The sequence below is a fragment of the Dromiciops gliroides genome, chromosome 1 (genome assembly GCF_019393635.1).
Source record: "Dromiciops gliroides isolate mDroGli1 chromosome 1, mDroGli1.pri, whole genome shotgun sequence".
NCBI classification, from domain to species: Eukaryota; Metazoa; Chordata; class Mammalia; order Microbiotheria; family Microbiotheriidae; genus Dromiciops; species Dromiciops gliroides.
In genome coordinates, this window is record NC_057861.1 from 65,953,702 (window position 1) to 65,980,013 (window position 26,312).

The 26,312-nt window shown below is 40.4% G+C and overlaps 1 protein-coding gene and 1 pseudogene across 2 annotated transcripts in view; both read left to right on the forward strand.

Annotated features, from left to right (window-relative positions):
• Window positions 1–26,312, forward strand: part of KDM4B (lysine demethylase 4B) — a 255,297-nt gene that overhangs the window by 82,337 nt on the left and 146,648 nt on the right. The window lies entirely within an intron of this gene.
• LOC122742411 lies at window positions 11,418–12,109 on the forward strand (annotated as a pseudogene).

The following is a 26,312-nucleotide window of genomic DNA, read 5'->3' on the forward strand; positions in this document are numbered from 1 at the left end:
GTTAGTGGACACATACTTCCTTTGTGCTATGAAGTTTTTATTGGTGCCTTTTGCTTTGACATTGCATTGACTTCCCAGTGTTACCAGCTACTTCTTCCCCATGCCTCACCATGGAACCTTCCACTGTAATAGAAAAATAATTAAGCAAACAAAGTAAACATAGCTGACATCATATGGCGTGGTGGGGCGTCATAATGGCATCTGAGGCTGATGATGGGGAGGAGACAATGCTTTGTGGGAAGAGCAACCGAGAGGGCTCCCCTTCTCTCCCACACTGACCTTCCTGCTAATGCCACCTTCCCCATTACTCTTCTTGGCTAGATGCCCATTCCCAGTTCCTACCTGCACAGGAGGAAGCCCTTGTACCCGCTCTTTTAGGCGCAGTACATTTTCCAGTAGTACTGAGCCCAGGCCTTTCTACCTCTCTGGCTATTGGGTAGATATAAGGCAATAGAGAGGGTCTAGGCTATGGTGAACTGCTGCAATGACTTGTTCATTCATGATTGCTGTCCTTCCTGCTGCCTCGTTCTCTGGACCCTTGGCCTTCTTCCCCTACAGTGGAGTTCTACAGACCTCTGGGGCTTTGCTACTTCCCATTCTGCCTCTATATCCTCTAGAGACCCTAATGTGTCACTGGGAGTATCTGTGCCGCCTGCCCATCTTGTATATTGCCTCAGATATGTTGTCTCCCCTTTTAGATGGTCAGCTCCTTTAGGGCCTGGACTGTCCATTCCACTGTGCTAATGCAATGCTTGGCACATGGTAAGCACTTAATGAGAAAATATTTATTAACATTTCACATTTGTAATCCTCTACTTCTCTTGAGGGTGAAGGAAGAGAGATGTAAAGATAGACAATTTTCTCATCTTTTCTCTGGGGCTGTTAGGACTTCTAAGAATTTGGTTGTCCTTGGATGTCATTTTCATTTGCATGAGTGTAGTCTTTAACAGTCTTCTAGTTCTGCTTACTTCACTGCATTAGTTTGTACAGACCTTTCTATGTCTGAGTTCTTTATGTTCATCACTTTTTACCATGACATCTCTAGTCCTTAGCCTGCTCAGGATATACGCCTGTTAGTCTAATAGTCACCAGGTCAGAGGAAATGAACAATTTAATCCCTTTTCTCCCATAATTCCAAATTTAACATGCATCATATTATGTGTCTTGCCCCCTCATGGAGGTGAAAGACATTGTAAGAAATGTTCGTTATGTGTGGCCATTGTTGATCAGCATAGAACTCTATATAACTCTATCTAGAATGTCAGATCTAGAAGGGAACTCGAGATGATTTTTATGGAATGGACAAAGGTTGAGAGATTTGGGCGTCTGAGCGGGTTTGATTAAACATAAGGTTAAGTTCTTTGACTGTGGTAGGACTTTGAGGAGAGGTTAGGAATATGCTAAAAAAAAAAAGACTGGTGAAATTGAAGGAAGTCAGTGAGGTTAAAAGAATCCATTTTGTCTAAGAAGCAGTAATAGAAAAGAAAATCCCATTCCAAATAACCCAAAATAAAATATTGGGAGATCTATGAAAACACTCAGAAGACCTACATAGACTCAATTACAAAGCAGTCCTTTAAGAAATAGAGTAACCTAAATAGGTAGAGGAATATTCAGTGTTCATGGCTGGGCTGTGACTACCAGAGTTAATTTTATACTTTTAATGCTATATCAGTTATGAAGGGGATATTTTATAGAACTCGATAAGATAATAATAAAATTAATTTGGAAAAACAAAAGATCCAGGATATCAAGGGAATTGATGAAAAAGAGATAGGGACAAAAGGGGGAACATCACTTCCAGACCGCAATGAGGGTTAAGTGACTTGCCCAGGGTCACACAGCTAGTAAGTGTCAAGTGTCTGAGACTGGATTTGAACTCAGGTCCTCCTGAATCCAAGGCCAGTGATTACAAAAAGTGATTACAAAAGACTATACACACTCAACTTTGATTACGATTCTGCACAGACAAAATTAATGCATCTGAGATTAGAAAGGAAGCAATTTAATGGGGGGGGGAAATCTTTGTATCATATTTCTCTGAAAATAGTGAAATGACCACATGAAAAACTGTTCCAAATCACTATTAGGAGGAATGCAAATCAGAACAACCCTGAGGTTTTACCTAACACCCTGCAAATTGGCAAAGATGACAAAAAGTGGCAATAGTCAGTGTTGAAGGGGTTGTGGGATGAGAAGCAAACTGTTGGTGAAGCCGTGAAATGGTACAACCATTTTGGAAAGCAGTTTGGAATTATGCAAATAAAATGTCCATATCCTTTGAGCTAGAGACCCATTATTAGGCTTCCTCAAGGAAGCCACTGATAAAGAAGGAAATCCCTGTATATACCAAAATATTTTTTGTAATACTTTGTGTGATAGCAAATAATTGGAAACAAAGTAGATAGATGCCCATTGACTGGGGGATATTTAAGCAGATTGTGGTACATGAATGTAATGTAATACTATTGTGCTGTAAGAAATTATATATGTGATGAATATTGAGAAGCATAAAAAGATCTACACATACTGATGCAGAGTAAAGTGAGCAGCTAAAAAAATTATAAAGATCAAGCAGGACAAAAATGATGAGCTATGAGAAGACACTCCCCACCCCTTTGTGGAGGTGGGAGGTTTACAGGTGTTGCACACTGCATGTTTTTGGGCTTTTTCCAGTGTATTGATTGTGATTTTGGCATTACTCCCCCCTACCTTTGTCTTTAAAAATATTTGTTTTATGGAATGGCTTTTCAGGAAGAATACTAGGGGAAACTATGATGGTGTAAAAAACCAAAAGACATGCCTTTCATAGCATCTATGGTAGCCATTTTGTTTCAAATTCCTTATTTTTCTTTCCTCCTTTTATTCAGTTATCTAATTCTTCCCCTCTTTTTTTCCCTTCTTTTCCTCTCAGGTAAGCAGCTAATTCAAAATCCTTCCTTCTTTTCTTTCCTTCTAACTTCTTTCTTTTGTTAGGTTTTTTTCTCTTTTCCTTTTCTGTGTCTTACAGACTTTTATACTCCAATTTATTATCTATACTTACTTGTTCTTTTTAAAAACTTCTGTGTGTTTCTCATAGGAGTAAATCCTCTAAAAAACCATGTTTGTATTCCTTTTAACAGTTAGTGTTTTTATTGTTTTTGTAGATTTTGCCCTCTCACTCCCCTCCTTTCCCCCCTGTTGTGCTTTACTCTTAGCAGTATCAATTTATGTGGGAGGTATTAAAGAAAGAAGCATTGCCCCTAACAGAAATTTTCCTGTGCAACAAATTATGAGGTCCACTTCTATCCCCTAGTTTTTCCCATGATCATTATTTTTTCTATTTGCCATGCATTCTCCTTCCTGGGCCCATGTCCAACACTTTTTTGAATGTTGGTTGTCCTCAAGAGGTCTGACTCCCCATTTCTTGAGGCATGAAGTGGTCATGGGGACAGCTGGGTGGTGCAGTATATAAAGCATCAGCTCTGGATTCAAGAGGACCTGAGTTCAAATCCAGCCTCAAACACTTGACACTGTGTGACTCTGGGCAAGTCACTTAACCCTCATTGCCCTGCAAAAAAAGAAGAAAGAAAAGAAAAAAGTGATCTTCCTGTGTGTCAACTCTCTATGGATTAAATCCATTGGAAGGTTACCATTTCCCATTATAGAGTATATCTCACCATGGGAGTTCTTCCCCATGTGATTCTCCCTCCTCCCCCCACCCCAACCCCAATCTAGATCTATCCTGTTCTTTTTCATTGTTTCATCTCTTCCTAACCTGCTCCTCTTCTTCCTGAGAGATTACATGGGTTACCTTCCCTTTGTTTACCTATGGAGTCTCTCCTTTATAACTCCTCATTCTGCACTTTAGTCCCCCAAATTTCATCAGTTCACCTATTTTCTCCACCCCTTTTAAGTCTCTTTTGCTGAATTTTCATCCAGGTCAGGTTTGTTAACCTTGGGTATCCCCCCAGGGCCCTCTCCTGGGCTCTTTTCTTCTTCCTCTCTCTATTATTTCACTTGGTGAGCTTATTGGCTCCCATTGTTTCAACTGTCATTTCTTTGCAGACATTTCTCAGGTGTTTTTGTCTGGTCTTAACCTCATTTCTGACCTCCAGTCAACTGTCTATTGAATATACTGAATATTCTGAACTGGATGTCTCAAACATCCTAAATTCATCATGTTTAAAACTCAACTCAGTTTTTCCTTAAAACCTTTCTGTCTAACTTGTCTATTTCTGTGGTGGGTACCACTATCTTAAGTCACCCTGGCTTAAAGCCTCTTTGGCATTCTTAACTCAACTTTCCTTCATAACCCTGACCTCCCCATATCAAATAATATATATTCTAGTTAACAGCAGGAAACTGTGAACCAGGTATGGAATTCCTTGAGAAAGAAAAGAGAATGACCTGGAGCCAGTAGTTCGCTGTCAGGATCTGGACTGGGTGATGAATTTGGCTAGAGAACCTTCAAAGGTCCATATGTTTGCTGGGTGAAGGTGGCAAAGGGAGAGCGTGATAGTATTCTGACTTCCTATCTAGAATGCACGTGTGCATGTGCTTGTGTGTGTAGCAAAGTGTAGCCACTGCTGGAAAGGGTGGCTAGGGGTGCAGTCTAATGAGGGAAGCCAAACTTCTCTGAATGCCGGAAAGATGTCTAAAATGAAGACAAGTCTGTTAAATATGGAATTGGAATTCCAGAGGGCACAGTGGAATACAAAAGCATTTCTTTCATCACTGTGTTATGTGCTGGGAATACAGATAAAAAAATGAGAGAGTCTTCTTTTTGAGAGCTCATGTTCTACTTGGGAATACAATACAAAAGAGAAGAGCTGAGTTTCAGGAGTGTTTTTGGGTGCAGTGGCAGTGGGGAAGAACTGGAGTGGGATATGGGAGAGCAGGGCTAAGGTAGATAGGAATAAGAAATGTTGTTTTATAACATCCTTACTATTTTTGAATTCTCTCTTAGACAAGTAATTGGGATGCATAGGCCCTTGTGTGAGTATGAATGGGAATGTAGATCTTGATGGGGAAATAGATATAGGGTGGGGGTTGCCTCATTTTTTTTGTTTTCTTCTCCTCTGCATTCACCTGATGTCTGCATGAACAAAGATTTTCTCACCCTACTTTGGAGGTATATTACAAATTTCATTGCTTAGCATCTTCTGATGTATGTGGTTTTCACAGAGTGGAAGTCTACCTTCAGAAAATTGCCTTAGCACCTTAGACCTAGCTCATTCATTCTGATCTTTGATAGATGCTTATATTACATCTCTCTGATTTTATTCTGATGCCCTACTTCTAACAATATCTTCTACTAGTCTCCTTCTTTCATGTGAACATGCTTTAGTTATATTCAGAAAGGCAGAGCAGAATAAAATATTGTTAAACAACTCTTCCTCTGGACTTAGTCTTATGAATTAGCTAATATGAAATGCCCAGTAATATTGCTTAATTTAGGGAAGGATGGGGCTTGATCTGAACATTGAACCTTTTTCCAGGTGCTTTCCCTTGCCCACCTTCCTGTGTACTGGTCACCAGCCTTACCAGAGAAGGGGAAGTGCATTGTGTGTTGTCCTCTTCAGTTTTGGTCTAGAAGTCACTCATGCAGCCACGCATAGGTCTGAGATGTGTGGTATTGTATAGGTAACTTTGGCTGGCTCAGCAGACTCTGTCCTAAGGTGACATATTCTGTGTTCCCCTTCCAGGTTACTTTGAACTAATAAGTTCTTTGTCAAGTGCCATCATATGAACCTGTGTTTTCATATCTGTCACTTTCATTATGGTTTTCCTTTTAGTGTCTTTAGTAGCTTAATTGTAAATACTTTGTAGTATTCTAGCATCTTTTTAAGAAGGTTAAGTCTATGCAGTTTTGCATCATTTATTAAGCCTGAGTGTTGCTGCTTTGGTACTTGTGATATGTGTCTGTGATGTTAAAAGTCCAGTGTTGCTAGAGCATCACAGTTAAGTTGAGACTAATGTTGTGAAGTGTTCTTAGGATATTGAACCTGATATCTAAAACATTGTGAATATTTCAAATCCCTTTGAAATAGAGGTTTAAAACATATCCAACCAGCCTAACTTGGGCTATTTTAAACCCCATCTCAAATGAAGAGAGAAAAAAATGCATATTCCCTAGATGATTATCTATAGTTGGACAGCCAGACCATTTGCTTCATTTGTGTGTTAGACTTTTCATGACCCCATAGACCATAGCACAGCAATACTTCCATGTGGGTTTCTTGGCAAAGATACTAGAGTGGTTTGCCATTTCTTTTTCCAGTGGATTAAGGCAAACAGTGGTTAAGTGACTTGCCCAAGATCATACAGCTAGTAAGTTTAGACTGCCTTAGACGGCTGGGTTTGAACTCGGGTCTTCCTGATTCCAGACCCAGCACTCTATCCACTGAGCCACCTAGCTGCTTCCTGGATCATACATAGTAAGTTCTTTATAAATGCTGGTTGATTGATTGGGCAGTCTTTCTATGAAAAACTGTAGTCATCCAGACTTCCGTGTAAAGGAGTTTGGGGTGCTTTTTTTTGTTGTACTTCAGGGATACTCAGTTCTAAAGAATAAAGCATTTTGTGTTAAAAAAAGCAAGACAAATGCCCCAAATCTTAGCTTCAGGGAAGCTCCATATTTGACTAAAGGCCCATTCTGGAGCTAATAAGAAAGTGTCTTATGCTATGAAAAATGTTATTGCATATACAAGGTGTTCCAAAAGTCTTACTAGTGTTTTAAACTGAAATAACTTGGATTTTAAAAAATTTTAAACGATAATTCTCTCCTTCCCTTTCCCGATGAGAAAGCAAGAAAAATAAAATCTTACAAATATCTATAGCCATACAAAACAAATTCTCTCATTAATTGTGTCCAAAAAATAATGAAGCAAAAGAAAACAAGAGAACAAAATAAGCTTCATTACGCACTCTGAAACCATCAGTTCTCTATCTGCAGATGGATAGCATGTTTCATCATGTCCTCTGATTATGGTGAGTCATTGTGTTGATCAGAGTTATTAAATCTTTCTAAGTTGATTATCTTTACAATATTGATGTCATGGTGTAAATTGTTCTTCCGGTGCTGCTTAGTTCACTTTGTATCAGTTCAGTCAAATCTTCTTGGGCTTTTTCAAAACCCTCCTTTTCATCATTTTTTAAAACAGCATAATAATATTCTCTTATATGCCATAACTTGTTCAGCCATTCCCCAACTGATGGACATGCCTTCATTTTCTAATTCTTTGCCACCACGAAAAGAACTGCTATTTTTTTGTACATATGGATCTTTTTCCTCTTTTTTTGATCTCTTTAAAGTATAGACCTAGTAGTAGTATCTTTGGGTAAAAGTATATACATAGCTAAGTAGCTTTTTAGATGTAGTTCCAAATTAAGTAGCTTAAATTTTTACTTTCTATTGCAAAAAAAGAAAAGAAGGTGGGGCAGCTAGGTGGCCCAGTAGATAAAGCACCAGCCCTGGATTCAGGAAGACCTGAGTTCAAATCCAACCCCAGACACTTGAGACTTACTAGTTGTGTGACCCTGGGCAAGTCACTTAACCCTCATTGCCCCACCAAAAAAACCCAAAACCAAAAAGAAAAAAAAAAGGAAGAGTTTCATTATCCAAGGGGCTTGTATTCTACCAGGCAGCATCTATTCATATTGATGGAACATCCTGACCGTAACTTCTCCAATTACTACATTGTCCATCTCATTTCAGCATAGACTGTCCTATGATACCTCACAATTTAGCATCTTTACCACCTCTTAAGAATCTGATTTTTGAAATTCCATCATCTTACCATAACCCTTCCCCTCAAATATTAGTCTTTTGTTTTTCCTTCACTTTTGTTTTTTGGGGTTAAGTGACTTGCCCAGGGTCACACAGCTAGTAAGTGTCAAGTGTCTGAGGCCGGATTTGAACTCAGGTACTCCTGAATCCAGGGCCGGTGCTTTATCCACTGCACCACCTAGCTGCCCCTTTCCTTCACTTTCATTTACAATTATATCCCACTTTCCTCTCCCAAACACAGTCCATCCCTTGTTTAAAAAAAAAAAAAGGAAAAAAGGAAGGAAGAAAAGTTGTGGGAGAGAGTGTTAAAGAAGTAGGGGGCAGCAAAGCTAACCAACACGTTTTCTGAATTTGATAGTGTCACTATGAAAAGGGTCATTATAATTACATGCCATGTAGGATTATGTTGCTATTCTTTCCATTTACATGTGTTGTTTTCCTGGTTCTTACAACGTAGATTATAGATTAGAGCAGGGATGGACTTCAAAGATGATCTAGTCCAAGGCCTTCATTTTACAGATAAGGCAACTCTGAGGCCTGAGGAGGTTAAGTGACTTGTCCAAGGTCACATAGTAACAGTCAGGGATAGGCTAGGAACCAGAGTCTTCTAAGTTTGGGGAGTCAATTTTCTTCCTACTGTACTACCTTCACTCTGTACCAGCTCATATAAGTAAGGTATTCATTGTTCTTACCTGTGCTGTAATATCCCATTATGTTCATGTACCACAGTTTGTTTGGCCATTTCCCAATCAGTGGGTGCTTTGGTGTATATGGAGCCTTTCTTGGCATGCCTTATGTATGCCCAGCAGCGGCAAGACAGACTCAAAGGGGATTCTTTAACATAATTTGAAATATATGAACAAGACCACCTCATAACTCCGTAATAGTGTATTTGTTTGTAGCTCCTCTACAGTGTCTTCCCATCTTTTTTTCTATCTTTGCAAATTGGCTGGTTTTGAGGTGAGCACAACTTCCCCATTCTTTTTTTTTTTTAGTGAGGCAATTGGGGTTGTGACATGCCCAGGGTCACATAGCTAGTACGCGTTAAGTGTCTGAGGCTGGGTTTGAACTCAGGTGCTCCTGACTCCAGGGCCGGTGCTCTATCCACTGCGCCACCTAGCTGCCCCTACAACTTCCCCATTCTTAATAAATATTAATTTATGAATTTAATCTCCCTCCGGTGAAGGTACAGATTGGTGGAAATGTAGTTGTGAATGGCATCCTTATTAAAATATTAATAGCTTATTAAACTTTTAATTAGACAAGAGTTCTGGACAGAGTTCAGTGATAAATGTTACAGTAACAGAATATAGCTAGAAAGCACATTATTTTTCCCCTTAAACTTCTTAATAGTCACTTATTTTGCTTGTGTTTTTGGCTTTTGTTGTTGTCATTTTCAGTCAGCTTGTTGGGCCCTCTCATGGATGTTTGGAACCCCAGTGTGTAAGGCACTGAGTTGACCCTGTTAAGTCATGTCTGACTCTTCATGACCCCTTTTGGCAAAGATACTAGAGTGGTTTGCCATTTTCCTTTTCCAGATCATTTTACAGATGAAACTTAAGCAGAAAGGGTTAAGTGACTTGTCAAAGGCCACACAGCCTTCTCTGGAAGATAAGTCTTCTTGACTTCAGGTCTGGTATTCTAAACACAATGCCAAGTAGCTTTTTTGGGCTGGAAACTCCCCCCTCGCTCTCTCGCTCTCTAGCTCTTTCTCTCCCTCCCTCGCTTTCTTGCTCGCTCTCTCCCCACTCTCTCTACACCTCACCACTCCTTTGGGATAATTCATGTTGGTATTCATTGAGACTTTGTAGATGAAGAAAATGGCCTGACAGAATTTGCAGAGTTTAAAAATTTTTACTTTCTTCCTGGTTAGTAATATGTATCACCTATATGCTCTTGCTTTTATAATACTCTTTCCCTTTTGTCATCCCTTTTCTCCCAAAATGCCTTTCATAGCATCTATGGTAGCCTCAATAATATTGTTCATATAACCAAAATATGTGTTTAACATTAATGATGAATGATTTAAATGAACCAAGAGAATTGTTTTCTTCAGCTTTACTTTCTGTTGATTAGGCTCTTTGCTTTCATGCAGGATTTTGGTGTAGTAAAACCCCAAATTAGTCAACTGTGATCACTAAACTTAATTTAAACAACACCTAAGGTGAAGCACTAAAGCACTTGGGGAAAAAAGCAGATGACTCTCAGTGTTAGAATGGCAAAAGTGAGAGCACTTAATCGGTTGGATAGTGTGGCGGTGCATACCTCCTGTTCTTAGGGAGGCTAAAGCTGGTGAAGCCGGTTGGTGCAGGAGGGCTCAAGCAGTGTGTGTCTTCACTGTCTGGCCCCCCTGAGCTGTGGGAATCATGACTAGAAAGCCATCTATAATGGGGGCAGGTTCATGACTGCTCCTTGTTACTTCTGGCCTGTGCAAGATAAGGAGATTCAGTTTGTCGCTCTAATTTCCTTTTTTCCTTTCTGATTCAGCAATGTCATGTTGTTCTGTCATGCTCTGGGAAATACCAAAGAAGCCCATTTGGCTCAGGAAGTAAAGGGGGGGGGTAGGAAAGGGAGAATTGGGGAAATTGGCAGATGCCTTCAGAGCATGAGGCTCTGAGGGTTAGGATCAAGAATGGTGAACCTTGGGGGCAGCTAGGTAGCACAGTGGATAAAGCGCAGGCCCTGGATGCAGGAGGACCTGAGTTCAAATTCGGTCTCAGACACTTACTAGCTGTGTGACCCTGGGCATGTCACTTAACCCTCATTGCCCAGCAAAACAAACCAAACCAAAACAAAACAAAAAATGGTGAACCTGCCTCAGTAACATTGGCTTCTGAAGGTAGTGGAGATCTGTAGGATGATCATCATTCTCTCTCCTCTCCTTTTCATTAAGAAAATGTGTGGTAATAAGTCAAGCAACATTTCCCTTGCTTTTCCTGAGTCCATTATGTGTTGAAATAAGAATGATCAAAGTTTTGTAGAATGGAACTTGCCGGGCAAGGGCCTGAGGATGGGAAAAGACTGTTGATTTGCGGAAAGGCTTCCTTTCTGCCCCTCTGCTCCAATGAGAGCTGGATGAGTGGGTGGGGTTTACAGGGGTGACTGTCACCAAGACAACAAGGCAGTTTGCCTCCTGCAGGTGGAGCTCTTGCTCAGGATGTGCTGAGAAGCAGAACACCCACTACCCTGTGGCTTTTTTGAATCTGGGCTAGAATTTTTGGTCAATCAGTGAGTGATTTTGCTGGAATTCAGAATGTAGCTAGTGACTTCAGAGAACTGTGCCTGCTGGATTACAGTCTTTATGTTGGTAGTTGCTTCATTTTGAATACTAGCAATTGAAGGACCTACATTTCTTGTGCCTTAGTAGGTTAATCAAGTTTGTATGTTTGTTCTGGGCTTCAAGAAACAGCTAGTTCTTGCAGGAGGAAATGGGTTTCCTTTCCTCTGGTTCGTAATGCCTGAACCACCATCATAGCTGTGCTGTCTCAGACTGGATTGAGAGAGGCTTTCTTTTTGACAGTATGCTCTGGCAGAACTTGGCTCTTTTATTTTGAAAGTGGTGGCTCAGAGAGTGAAGTGCAGACTCTTCGGGTCCAGCTGCCACCTCCGCCGCACCCACAGCTGCCTGCTTCTCCTGCTCCAGCCTAAGCTTCCCTGGACCATGGCCAACACCGAGCGCACCGGCGTCCAGCGGGGCCTGGTCGGGGAAATCATCAAATGTTTCGAGCAGAAGGGATTCCGCCTTGTGGGCATGAAGTTCCTTAGGGCCTCAGAGGAACATCTGAAACAGCATTATGTTGACCTGAAGGACAGGCCATTTTTCCCTGGGCTTGTGAAATACATGAACCTGTTGTAGCCATGGTCTGGGAGGGCTTGAATGTGGTGAAGACAGGCAGAGTGATGCTGGGGGAGACTAACCCAGCTGATTCTAAGCCAGGAACCATTCGTGGGGACTTCTGCATTCAAGTTGGCAGGAACATCATTCATGGCAGTGATTCTGTAAAAAGTGCTGAGAAGGAGATCAGCCTGTGGTTTAAACCTGAAGAACTGGTTGACTATAAGTCTTGTGCCCATGACTGGGTCTATGAATAAGATTTTAAAAATGGATATAAACTGGACCCACCACTCTTAGTAGCTGTGGTATGCGTGTGCACGTGTGTGTCTTCATCACAGAGTATGAATATGTGTGTATGTCTGTGTGTATGTGTCTATCGCTGAATACATCTCATGCCAGGGGATTGAAAGGAATTGGAACCAGCATTTTCTAAAACAGTCTTGTAACCCTGTTCAATAAAGCCTTGGAAATAAGGGGAAAAAAAAAAAAAAAGAAAGTGGTGGCTCAAACCTTGATCTTGGTTTGAAAGGAAGATCTGTGAAAGGGTGACAGAATTACAGATTGGTTTTAATAGCATAGGTGTCTGAACAGTGAATTCTGTCATTGATACAAGATGTGAAGAGGAGGCAGAGATGCTTTTCTTCTGCCTTCCTCAGCCTGTACCCTGACTTAAGCAATGTGGAGGGAAGGCTGGCACTTTGTGATCATCCATATTGAAAAGGCCCATAAGGACAATGGAAGAGTTTTCAGTTTTCATCTGTGCTTAAACACACCAGGAAAACTTCTTCCACATCCCTTCATCTTTCAGAAGTGGAAATTGATTCCAAGTGACATAGACACAAAAGAAAAGTTGTGTTAAAAATGTGAAGATCTTTTGTAAGGAGCACATATCTAAAAAATTTCACATTATCAATGATTTAGGAAGGTGTTTGCTTCCCCCCTTAAAGGGAAGCTGTGTAATCAGTTCTTGAGGGTATGTGAGGCTTTGATACTGTTTAATTCTTCTTCTGTCATTGCAGAGTGGTATTGGCATGTCACATTTGCAATGTCAGGTTAGATTGAAAGGTGTTAGCCTGTTAGGAGATCTGAAAAGAGATCCCTAAAAGAATGATCCCAAGTACCTTCTCTTCTTTGTCCCCTCCTCCTCCTCGCTCCCCTCCCAACCCATCCAAAAAAGAAATGATAAATGATCTTATGGTAAGAAGAAAAGTCTGGGATTGGGGTGGAGGTAGAGAGAGAGGATGGACAAATTTATCCTTCAGGCAGGAAGAACTTCTAGATTAGGGTATGTCAGTTGTCACAAATGGACAGATTTATTCTGCCTTGCCCTAGGCAATCAGTCAATTGCTTTTCTTTCCCAAGAGCAGCAAGCAGGGTGTTTCTTTGGTGTTCAACCAAGAGTACAGATCTTTTAGGCCAGTTGGTTCTGGAGTGAAACATCTGGTTTTTGTTTTTTGTTTTTTTTTTGTTTTTTTTAGTGAGGCAATTGGGGTTGAGTGACTTGCCCAGGGTCACACAGCTAGTAAGTGTCAAGTGTCTGAGGCCGGATTTGAACTCAGGTACTCCTGAATCCAGAGCCGGTGCTTTATCCACTGCGCCATCTAGCTGCCCCTTGTTTTGTTTTGTTAACTGGAAAATAGTAATGTACTTTTATTTAAAAAAAAAAAATGAACAGGATATTGAAATGTTACTCCTATAGAAAGAAGTTAATGCTGAACAGAGGAACAGTGAGAGAATACATTCAATTAGAAATGACAACAGAAATACAAAGGATTGGAGCAAAAGCATGGTAAAAACCAAGTTTGTCTATCAATAAGTAAGAATTATATGTGAGAAAATGACTTTGCTCCTCTTTGTTATTCATTATCCATACTAACTGCACACAAAAATAAAATGCTTTTGAAGAATTCACCAGATGTTTTGTCCATCCCAATGTACTATGGTTGATTATTTTATTTATTTTTATTTTTTATTATTATTATTTTTTCTTTCAATAAACATTTATTTTATTTTCCATTTACATGTAAGGGTAGTTTTCAACATTCATTTTCTTTTTTTTTCTTTTCTTTTTTTTTTTTTTAGTGAGGCAATTGGGGTTGAGTGACTTGCCCAGGGTCACACAGCTAGTTAGTGTTAAGTGTCTGAGGCTGGATTTGAACTCAGGTCCTCCTGAATCCAGGGCCGGTGCTTTATCCACTGAGCCACCTAGCTGCCCCTCAACATTCATTTTCATAAGATTTAGAGTTCCAAATTTTTCTCCCTCTCTCTCTCTTTCCTCCCCCCTCCACAAGATCACAATCAGGTTATACATGTACAATATGTTCTTTTTATCAGTTCTTTCTGTAGGGGTGCATAGTAAGCTTCCTCATTAGTTCCTTGGGATTGTCTTGGATCATTGCACTGCGGAGAGTAGTTAAGTCATTCACAATTACTCATTGAACAATACTGCTGTCCCTATACACAATGTCCTCCCGGCTCTGTTCACTTCACTATACATCGATGTTCATTAGTCTTTCCAGGTTTTTCGGGGATCATCCTGTTTGTCATTTAATGTAGCACAAGTCCATTCCACTACAATCATATAACACAGCTTTTTCCATCATTCCTCAATTGATAGACATTCCCTTGATTCTCAATTCTTAGCCTCCACCAAGAGTTGCTATAAATATTTTTTTTTGTACAATTTCCCCCCCTTTTCTCTTTTTCATGATTACTTATTGTTAACTGTTTCCCTTTCATCCTATCACTCTTCAAAAGGGATTTGCTTCTCTGTCCCCTCCCCCACTCTGCCCTTCCTTCTTTTGCCCCTCTCTCTTTATCCCTTTCCCCTCCTATTTTCCTGCAGGGTTATAGAGATTACTCCACCCAATTGAGTGTGTACATTATTCCCTCCTTGAGCCAATTCTAATGAGATTGAGGTCTTTGAGCCAGTTTTGATGAGTGTTAGGCTCATTTACTGCACAGATTAAATAGATTACTCTACCCAGTTGGGTGTGTCTGTTAGTCCCTCCTTGAGGCAGCTCTGTTGAGTTTAAGATCTTTGAGCCTTTTCTGATGAGTGTAAAATTCATTTACTGCCTTGCTCCTCTCCCATCTCTTCCCCCACTCCATAAGCCTTTTCTTATTACTTTCATGTAGGATTTCGCTTCTGCCCTTCTCCCTCCCCCAATGAATTCCCTTTACCCCTCAATTTAACCATTTATTTATTTATCATCTAGCTAAGTGACACAGTGGACAAATCATCACCCCAGGTATAATGATGTCTGTTTGTCTTTGTCATACACGAGCAAGTGTGCGCTGGAGCATACACACACACACACACACACACACACACACACACACACACACACACACACACACACACACACACACACCCTCCAGTGGCTCCAGTCTGACCACAGTCACTCACCCACTTTTCAGTCTTAGTGAACTTGCCTATCTTTGCATCCCCAGTGCTTAGTAGTGCTTGCACAGAAAGCATATGTTTCTTGATCTGATTTGATGTGCATAATGACTTGAACATAGTAGGTGCTTAATGAATATTTTTTCAAGTTAGAGTAACATGGTCAGATGCTTGCTCTAGGAATATCATACGAACAATGAATTGGAGAGGGAAAAGATTGGAATCAGAGAATCTTATTGCAGGAGGTGGAGCCAGGATGGTAGACTAGTTAGAACCAGTACAGTTCTCTACAAAATTCAGAACAGATCTAGAAAATGCACCAAACTGAATCTGGATAGGGGAAATCCAGAAAAAGTTAGTGAGCCATTTGTCTAGCACAGGGAGACAGAGAAGTTTGCAGGCATTAGCGAGTGGCCTGGGCCAGGAGAAAAATAAAGGTGAAGCACTCCAGGCCACAGGGGAAGACTGCACCAGGGCAGGAGGAGATGCTAGACCTGCCACCAGATCAGACCCATCCTCTGAAGCAACACAGTGGAAACAGACTTCATTTCACAAACTTTATTGCTCATGACCCAGTCCTGGATCACAGAACCAAAGCAGCCTGAGAAGGGGGACCTGTACATGGGAACGACGTTCCCATATATGGAGGCCTTCAGTGGTCTGAGAAAGGAGGAATTTTAGAAGCCAGCAGCAGCAGTGGGTCAGACCCCAGGAGAAGAATAAAGTTTCAGTTCCAGCATCTAGTTCAACTTGCAGAGAAATAACAAGGACAGCAATCAAATGGGAGACTAGAATTCTTCCACTTTGACCCAACAGAGCTTTTCCAGCTAGCTTAGAGGAGCTGAGCCCAGCAGCAGTCTACAGTCTTCCAAGCCTAAGTCAGGAATTTGCAGAGCCCAGACAAGGGGGTAGCAATTATTAGACCACTGGGGGAACAGTGAAAGCTTGCAGGTCTCCAGTCCAAGCTGTCCCTGAGATTGTGGTATAACACAAGTCACTACCCCAATAAAGCAGCAATAGGACCAACCCAGCAAAGCCCTGCCCTGACATCTTCACACAGCACCTTTCACATTGTAGGTACTTAATAAATATATATATATTTTTTTGGTGAGGCAATTGGGGTTAAGTGACTTGCCCAGGGTCACACAGCTAGTAATTGTTAAGTGTCCAAGGCCGGATTTGAACTCAGGTCCTCCTGAATCCAGGGACAGTGCTCTATCCACTGTACCACCTAGCTGCCCCTTAATAAATGTTTCTGACTGGTCTGGGTAAAGACCTTTGATATCTGAAAAATCAGAAGGTAACGTCCTTAAAGAAATCCCAAAATGAATACTCCTGGGAATATCATAGCCAAAACTTTCCACGTCAAAGAAAAGATACTAAAAGCATGCAGAAAAAAGAATTGAAGTACCAAGGAGCCACAGTGGGAATCACACATGATTTATCAGCCACTATTATAAAGAAACAGAAAACTCAGAATACTATATTCTAGAACGCAAAGGATAGAGGCTCATGGCCAAGAATAACTTAGCCAGCAAAACTAAGTATAATGCTTATAAGGGAAAAAATGGATCCTTAATGAAATAGGTAGAGGGAGGGGTAGAAGAAAGGGAAAGGAATAAGCCTTCATGCAGCACCTACTGTGTGCCAGGCACAGTGATTAAATCCTTACAACAACCCTGGGAGGTAGGTGAGGAATCTGAGTTAAATAAGAATTAAGTGACTTGCCCGAAGTCATACAGCTAATAAGTGTCTATGGTGGGATTTGAATTTAGGTCTCTTTCCTGTAACACTTAAGCTGCCTCTAAGTAGAGGAAATAGAGGTCTTCTAAGCATTCCAGATCAGAGCTGTGTAGAAACTTTGAAGTTGAAACAGTAGTAAAGAAAAACATAAAAAGGTAGATGTGAATGAATGATGATAAAGAACTAGAAAAAAGGATAAAGTGCTTATATTTAAATATGGGGAGATGATACATGCTTCCCCTCTAAACTCTGTCATCAGGGCTCATAGAGGGAATCTAATTAGTCTGAGTGTTAATAATTAATAATTAGTCTGTCAGGTCTTGAGAGGAGCTTGGAGAGGGGATCTCTTTAAGCTCATACCCTGGGGCAGAGGGCTAAGGGGCGAGAAGAAGATTAGGGTTTATAGAGGGAGACAAAATGATACTGAAGAGGAGACCAGTGAGACTAGGTGGGGAACAAGGACTGGGTAGTTTGATGAAAGCCAAGAAAAGCTATTCCGGAGATAGAGGTACTAAACCACATCACAAAGCTGAAGAGATACCAAAAAGGATGAGCACTGAAAAGAAGTCATCTCATTAACATTTAGGAGATCATGGAAAGTTTTTATGAGTGGTCAGGTCGGAAGCTAGATTACAAAGTGTTGAGGTTATGTAGGAGGTGAGAGAAGTAGAAGCAACAATTTTTTTTTCCTAGGAGTTGAGCAATAAAAGTAGGAGAGTCATTTAGGGATGGGATGAAATGGTCAAATGAAGGTTTATGGGTGGAAAAAACTTGAGCATGTGTATGAGTATCAGAGAAGAAGCTAACAGATTAAGAGATTGACAATGAGAGAGGGTAGGGGGTAGGCATAATCAAAGGTGCAAACTTTGAAGGTGAGGGTATCAAGCAAAGTAGAGGAGTTGAATTGGGCTCGAGCTGGAGTTTAAATGAGATATACAGGAGATTACTAAATAGAAAGGAGTTAGGGCTACGGATGGGAAGAGAAATCTTTCAGCTAGGTGTCATTCTCTTAGGGAAACTTTCTTGATATTCTTTCTTTCCCAACCCATCTCAAGTTTGTTGGTGTTTTCTTCCCCTTGAAATTACTTTATATTTGCCCAACTGTCCATTCCAGTATAACATGTGCTTCTTGAGGATAGGGATCATTTTCATCTGGGTGTCTCCAGTGTCTAGCACATTGGCTGACACATAACAAATGTTTGCCTAATTGTTACATCTGAGAGTGTATTGAGCCTGTTATACGTGAAGGACAGTAACGAATGTGATGTAGTGGAATCAGAGCATCTGCAGTGGGGGAGGGGAAGGAAAGAAGCTTTCCTGGAAAGCCCTAAATCCAAAGCAGAAGACTCGAATCCGGTAGGTAATGAGTTGAGGGCATTGTTAAAGATTTTTGAGTTAGGGGAATGACAAGTTATAGGGAGTCAATTGGACAGAAAGACAGGGAAGGTTGTTTGAGCAATACAGGAATATGGTAGTAAAGATGAGGAATGATGGGGTGATGTAAGTCAGGTTGGAACATGCATACTTTGGAAGGAAAAAAATCAAGAGGATTTGGTGAAAGACAGAGGGGTGGGAAGAATTGGACTGCTGGCGACTTTGAGCCTTATGGCCTAAAACTTATGGGGAATGTCAGAGTCAAGGAAAGAACTTGTCTCCGAGCTTGTATGTTAATGGACCCCTTTTCTTTCTTGGCTTCACCCTTTGCTCACCCCATGTGTTTTTAATTATCTCCTGTCTGTCTTCCAATTATTGCCACAAGGGTTACTGGCCTGTAGCACAGACTGCTGGCATGGTCTGCAAAGAGCAGATGGCCATTCATTTTGAATCCTCTTGTTCAAAGGTAGTGCCTTCGGAATCTGACTTCTAATTTAGCTTCCCATTGTGGTGTTTGCTTAGGGCTGAAAGGATTTTTCCATTGGAGAGGCAGCATCCAAAAACATTTTTCCAAATTGTCTTTTGGGTCTGTGATGGTCAGTCCCAGGCAACCAGATTGATTATCTTCCATACAGCTCTTCTGTTTGAAATAGCATCTTTGGGAATTACAACTCTTCTTTAAAAGTAGTATTAGTATTAAGAAAGTTTATCCAAGATTGCTGCTTAGTTCAGATGAGGTCATTGTATACCTACAGATACCGCTCTGATAGAAGAGTAGAGGGGACTCATTTGGATTATTCAACCTATCATTAGATATAATAGATGGAGAGATTTATACACTGTTTGCAAGGTCTGGCTAGCGTGCTAAATCTGTCACGTGTTAATTAGCAAGGTTGTTTTCAGCAGATTTTAGCTCCCCAGAAGGGAAACTTCTGTAAGTGATGGGGTTGGGGAGGGAAAATGGGATGACAGGCATTTATTTAAACACCTTCTATGTGCCAGGCACCATGCTAAGTGCTTTGCAAATATTATCTCATAGAGGGAGTCTAGTTATTTGGCTTAAAATTTTTAATATTTAAGTTGAGAACTCATCAAAAGGTGAATTGGCTGCTTGGTGAGGTAGTAGGTTATCTTAGCACTGGATTTCTTTAAACAAAGAGTGGTTCTGACTTATAATGAATATTGCAGAGGAGAATCGAGGTAGGGAAGAATAGCTTGACTGGATGGCCACTGAGTTTCTAATTCTGATGTTTTTTGGTTTTGTAATCATTTTTGTAGGAGGTTTTTGGACAAGTCTACAAAAGCCTGTTCATTTCATCATATATAGGAAGGTCATTACTAATAGTACTATCTTAGTTACATCTAACTGTTAGAATGAATTTCTCACAAAAATAAACTAAACTAAAGATTTCTTGAATACCTCTCTGTCCTACTTAATTCTTTATTCCTCAAAACAAGCAAGTTTTATAAAGTTAATAAAGTGGCAGAATAGTGCAATGGAGAATGCTTGCTGGATGGGAACTAGCCAGTCTGGGTTCAAATTCCTGTCCTGCCATGTCTACTTACAAAATGACCGTGGGCTGTAGTTGTAGTGGGATCCATCCTTATATACTTGATTGTGGCTTCAAAGTTGGAGGTTGAAGGTTCCCAGATTGGTATAGCCACCCTCAGTTTTATCAGGCTTATAGTCATGATAAATCTTTTGTGGGGGGAGGGTGGGGCAGGGCAATGAGGGTTAAGTGACTTGCCCAGGGTCACACAGCTAGTAGGTGTCAAGTGTCTGAGGCTGGATTTGAACTCGGGTCCTCCTGACTCCAGGGCTGGTGCTCTACCCACTGTGCCACCTAGCTGGCCCTCTAGTCTTGATAAATCAACAGCCAATAGATTGGAGAATTTAGAATAAACTTTATGGGAAGAGAGGGGTGTGTGCATGTGTGTGTGTATGTATGTAAATATCTGGATACCAAACCCTATCAGATACATTTGTATAAAGATTTTTCCCAGTCCCTCCTTTCATTCTTCTGGATAAATTGATTTGACTTGTCTACAATGTTTCCAATTAAACTTATCCATTTTATATATGGTAAACATTCATTATATTTGTATCCCCGGTGCCTGGTACTTACTAAATGACTGATTCAGAGTCTTAGCTATCTATGTTATTTCAATGTGAAGGAAACTGAAACCCAAAGGAGTAAAGTGACTTGCTCAGTCAGAATTAGAACCCAGCAGGTCTCTGAGGCCAACTTAAGGGATGGTTCTATGCTACACCTTGCAGACATTGCATTATATGTTATAAATATCAGAACTGGGTCCAAATGTTTTTCCTTCTCTATTGGAAAAATAACTCAAAAAAAATAATTGGAAATAATTGGAAAAATAATTGGAATTTTCAGCTTTCACTGTAGGTGCTGTTCTGTCCAATTTCTGCCCTAGAAATGTATACCTGTAGAGTAATACCCCTGCAACTTAATCTGATAGCTTAAAAAGTGATTTGCAGTTTTGCTCTCGTCATATTAAAAAAAATAATTTATGGGTTTAAATAAACTGTTGGTGATCAGATACCTCTAATTCAGTATTTAATTGCAAGCTAAACACTGACTGCCTTGTAAAAGTTGGTGCCTTAATTAAAGTGAGCTGAAAATATGTACAATCAGCTTTGGCACCCTATAAAGCTGGTACCTCAAGTGAGACTAATTTTGAGAATGAGAATAGGCCTAGATTTATTTAGGCATTTGCAGTTTGGCCCTTTGGGGAGGATCTGATTTCCTTATGATGAGTAATGGTGATGGTCTAGGGAAAAAGGAAATAGGGAATTCTCCATCACTGAAGTGCTTTTGGAGCAGCTACATGGCAAAGTGGATAGAGTGCTGGGCCTGGAGTCATGAAGATCAAACCTCAGACACTGGCTGTGTGACTGAGCAAATCACTTAGCCTTTGTATGATTCATTTTCCTCCTTTTTAAAATGGGGGTGATAATAGTACCTACCTCCTAGGGTGGTTGTGAAGTATTTGTAAAAATGCTTTGCAGACTGCTAGGTGGCACAGTGGATAAAGCACTGGCCTTGGATTCAGGAGGACCTGAGTTCAAATCCAGCCTCAGACACTTGACACTTATTAGCTGTGTGACCCTGGGCAAGTCACTTAACCCTCATTTTCCTGTCAAAAAAAAAAAAGTTTTGCAAACCTTAAAGTGCTATATAAATGCCAGCTGTTATTAGCTATTATCTTCAGATAGAGGCAGGATGATCACTAATTAGGAATATATTATAAAGGATATTTATGCTTAGGGGGTCGTAGATCTACATCTGGAAGAAACCTCTAGTTCAGCTATCTCATTTTACAGATTTGGAAACCAGGGCCAAATGAGGTTAAGTGACTTCCCTAAGGACTAAAAGATCTCTGAGATCATTAAACTTGTAGAACTCAAGTTATGAACGATTCATTAGTGTCCATGGGTGATTTTATGATCTCCATTTTGTTCTGCTGTCCACTCAGGATGCTATTATATATCATCCTGTCTGCAGATCATCCTTTTTTGGCCTATTTTTAAAAATAGTTTTATTTGGCTTCTTTTTGCTGTCCTTTTGAGACCACCATTCCTCCCTTCGTCACCCTATATGGCCACTCTTTGTGCACATCTCCTCTGGTTTTGTTTTTATCTTGTGTGCTTAGGGGGAAATGATTATTTTAAATCATTGACCTGTTTGGTTTTAGATACCAATTCTATTGCCTATTGTCCTATAAAACGATCTATTAAAGATAAAACTGCAGAGGTTCAATAAAGTTTCTTACTAGGAACTAGTAATTCTGGTCCATGGGAGATCTTATCTTCAGAGTAAGTCTTTGTATTCATCGTGTGAGGGAATCCTAGTGCAGGAGTACAAATAAGGGACTTTATTTCTCAGAATTACTGTTCTTTCCAGGTAAGAGCATTTTCCTGATTTTTTTTAAAGGCCAATATTCATTCAGTGTCAAGGAGTTTCATACTATCAGAGAAGTACTCAGCAGTAACTGACTTCTCTAGTGTAGTGGTCGACACATCCAACTAGCCCTTGTGCCAGAGCACAGAGCCTGAATGATCACCTGGATTGTGAGTCTTTCCTCTATTGACCATGAAGTTGAGAGAGTAGGCTTTCGGTTTAAAACACGTCTATTTGTTTGCTTGCTTGTTTCCCTTTATGTTTTCAGGTTACCATATATAAAAAACTTTATCTTGTAAGACTTAGTCTCAAATCGCCATCCTTTTAGTTGGTTTTGGTGCCCCTGGCATAAATGGCTATAGCTTATGACTAATTTTGAAATTTACTCTGTCTACTGGCCTAAGCTTTGGTATAGAGCCATTCAAGAAGCATTTTTCAGTGCCTGCTACACGCCAGTCACTGTGCTAAATACTGGGGATACAAAGAAAGGCAAAAACCCCCCCAAACCTCCAGAACACCCCAGTTCAAAGTATAATGGGGGAGAGACACAGAGAAAGCTAGACCTAGATAAATGTATACATACAGGATAGATTGGAGACAATCACAAGAGGGAAAGGAGCTAGCATTAAAGGAGGTTAAGAAAGGCTTCTTGTAGAAAGTAAGGTTTTAGTTGAGTCTTAAAGGAAGCTAGTGAAGCCAGGTAGGGGCTGATGAGGAGAGAAAACATTCCAGGAATAGGGAATAGCAACTGAAAATGCCCAGAATTGGAAGGTGAAGTGACTTGGGTGAAGAACAGGAAGGAGGTTAATTGGTTGGCAGAGTATGTGGTGATAGGGGCAAGTGAGGTATAAGAGAAATGGAGGGGTATGTAGGAAATGAGGTTATGAAAGGCTTTAAAACCAAACGGGATTAGAGCCAGTTAGTTTAGTTTTTTACTGCCTCTATATCATCATTCTTGTTTGTATTTAAAATGTTTGTCTGAGATTATAAACTTCTAGAGGGCAGGAATTGTATCTTCTCTTCCTGTCTGCTATGAACTTTCCATGGTGGTCTTTATGATACCATTTCAATTAGTACCTAGTAGAGGGGACCTTCAGTATACATTTTATGATGTTTAGAACAATGGTGATACCTGAAGGATTTCTAAGGATGCATGTAATCATCTGTAAGCATTCACTGAATGGAAAATTGGACCTCTATAGATCTAAATCACTGAACTGAAAACAACTCCATACACATTGACTATCTGAGATATAGTTCAGAATTGTTTCTGAATCTTCTAATTTAAAAAGTACCTCTAGAGGTGATGCAGAGATGGTAAATGCCCCATCTTATGAACCTTAGTACTTAGAGGTAAACACGAAGGGCTTAGGTTCTAAGCCAGGATTCATCTGATTGGTAACATTTCCAATAAGAGACTATGCAGAATTCTCTCAGAAGCTAGAACCATATAGCTCCAGATCCTTTGAACTGAGACTGCTCCATCTGTATTTATCTCCTAGATTTCACCACACAAGCCTGAAAGCTTTCTGTGGACCAGCAGTGAAGGTGATCGGGCTATCTCCATAATCAGATTTATGCTTATTTCACTATCTGTTGTAGCATCATTATTTGTATAGAGGTCTTCCCTATCATTCATTAGCTCGTATGCTCCTTGAGAACATTTTTTATTCTTTTTCTTTTGTATCTTTTAGTACCTACATTTTACTATTGCCTTGAACATCCTAAGCGGTTTGTTTAATTGAAATTGGATCACCATTCATTATTGTAACCATGTCACATAAAGCTCAATGGTTCCTCCTGTTCTTTGGACAAATCTTAAGAACTTTGCTTCAAGCTTACATCTTCTGAAGCTGTCAATAACTTGTAGGCTTAAGTCTAACTGCAGAAAAAGCCCTGACTTTGTAGTCAGGCTCCTCTGGGTTCAAAATCTCTGCTCTCACACTTATTACCTTGGTGACCTTGGGCATTGAACTTCTCTGGATCTCAGTTCTCTTTGATAAAATGAGGATTTGGGGCTAGATGATCTCTGAGGTCCCTTCTAGGTTTACATTTGCAATCTTCTCTGTTACGAGTTTCCTGTAGCACTAGCAGTACAGACATGCCTCTAAATGGTCTCACATTTGGCTCCTCACAGATTGATTTTCTTGCTCTTTGAAAGTCCACTAAGTGGTTAGCAGCCCTTGATCTTCCTCTTGTGAATTTTATCTAGGCAACAGCTGGACAATAATTGACTTCTTTTCTTCACTGGTCTATTGGAAAGATGGTAGCTACTTGGGGTGAGGGGGCAGAAGTGAGGAGGGAAAACATTCTTGGCAGAGGGGCAACCAGTGAAGGGGCATGAAGTGGAGAGGTGGAATGTTCTGTGCGATGAACAGCAAGAAAGCCAGCCAGTGACTTTGGATCATGGGGGATGAGTACAGAGCAGGAATCTTGAAGAGGGAGGAAAGAGACAGACTGTGAAGGTCGTTAACAGCCAAATATATGTCACATTTTATATTAGGTCCTGGATAATAAGGAGTTTATTGAGTAGGAGAGGTGACATGGTTGGACCTGCTCTCTTAGGAAAATCACTTTGACAGCTGAGTGGAGGATGAACTGAAATGAGGAAGAGACTTGAGGCAAAGAGACCAACCAGTAGGCTCTTACCATAGTCTGGGCACTGAGATGGTAGTGATATGAGTAGGGGGAAGGGAATGTATACAAAGATGTGAAGGTAGAAATGCCTAGACTTGGTAAAGGGATTGAATATGTGGAGTTAATGCCTGTAAGGAATCAATAGTAAGTGATTGGCCTCATTCTCCATGCATAGTACTCTTGCTTCCTCTCATTTCCCTCGGTTAATAATAACCTAGTACAGTTTAAACCATTCTTCTGAGGACTTGACACACCCATCTCCTGTGTACCTTCTGCCCCATAGGGAACTAATGATTATTTACTTGTAACTGAGAGTACATTTGGGAGTTTAGCCACTATAAGTATCCTCTTTGGGAAAGGAGTGTCCCTTTTTTGACCACTTTTGGCTGCTTTTCTTTGCTTTCCCACAATCCAGCTCTTGGATTTCTGCTGAGCCAGAGAGAACCAGAACCCATTTACATACGGCTAGGTGCTGTGATAGCTTGGGGTAACGTTTTAGTGTGTTCTTACTTAGGGTGCTTCTTTATATTTTCAGTAGATTAAAAAGGCCGTGGCAGTGTTGTTTATTCAATATACAGGAATAACTGGTTTGGAGAGAGACTTGCTCGTTTGCAAGGCATTTTAAGGAATGGAGTAAGTTTTATGGGATTTGAATCTCCAAGCCATTGAATAGTCCAGGCAGTCATGCGTTTCACTGTGATCATTTACACATGGAAGGGACCTAAGCAGTCATTTTCTAGACAAGGAAACTGAGGCCCAGAAAGATTGCCCAGGATCATACAGGCAGCATTCAAATATGGATTCTTTGACTTCAGATCGACCAGTCTTTCAAGTTAACTCATTTACAACAAGTATTTATTAAGTGTCTATTATGTGCCAGGCGGCATGCTCACACTATCGCCCTCATCCTTTATAAAATGAGAAGGTTGGACTAAAATCACAGCAGTCTTGTACATCACATTCTACTTCCTGTATAGCTGGGACAATATGTGATCTTAATGCTTAAATCTGTTTCCATCTTTCCTACTAGATACCAAATAAATGACAAATAGGTAGTTTCTGTATTGGTGTCCCTCTGATGCAGATGGCTTTTCAGCAATCCCAATTATTTCTGGCCTCTTATTTCCACCAGCTCTGATATGCTTTCTTCTATTTGTTAGCATTTGGCTTGTCCATTTGGTAGTAGGTGGGAACCTGGATTGCTTTGGAAAGCCATCCACAGCCCATAAGTAGATGACTTTATGTGCCTACTCTCCAACACAAGAAGTATTCCTTATTCTTGGAGAGTAAGGAGTGCTAGATGTAAATGCTATGAGCAGAGCTGAAGACTTAGAAGTCAATCACTAAACATTTATCAAGTGCTCACTTTGTATAAGGCACTGGGTTTAAAGGTTTTTGAATAAAGTTTCGTATGCAGGTTAAAACCATAGCTTCTCTATTATGGGCTTAAGAGCGTCATTTGAACCAAGAGAGGCACGTTGGCATTTGATTCTGCCCTGGGTCTTCTTCTTGGCCTGTCCAAAAAGCAGATTTATTCATACCAGATAACCTCGAGCTTGACTTCTGGTCTAAGACATTTTAAGTGTAGTGTTTGAGGATTTCTTTCCTTGTTTCTATTTCCGTAAT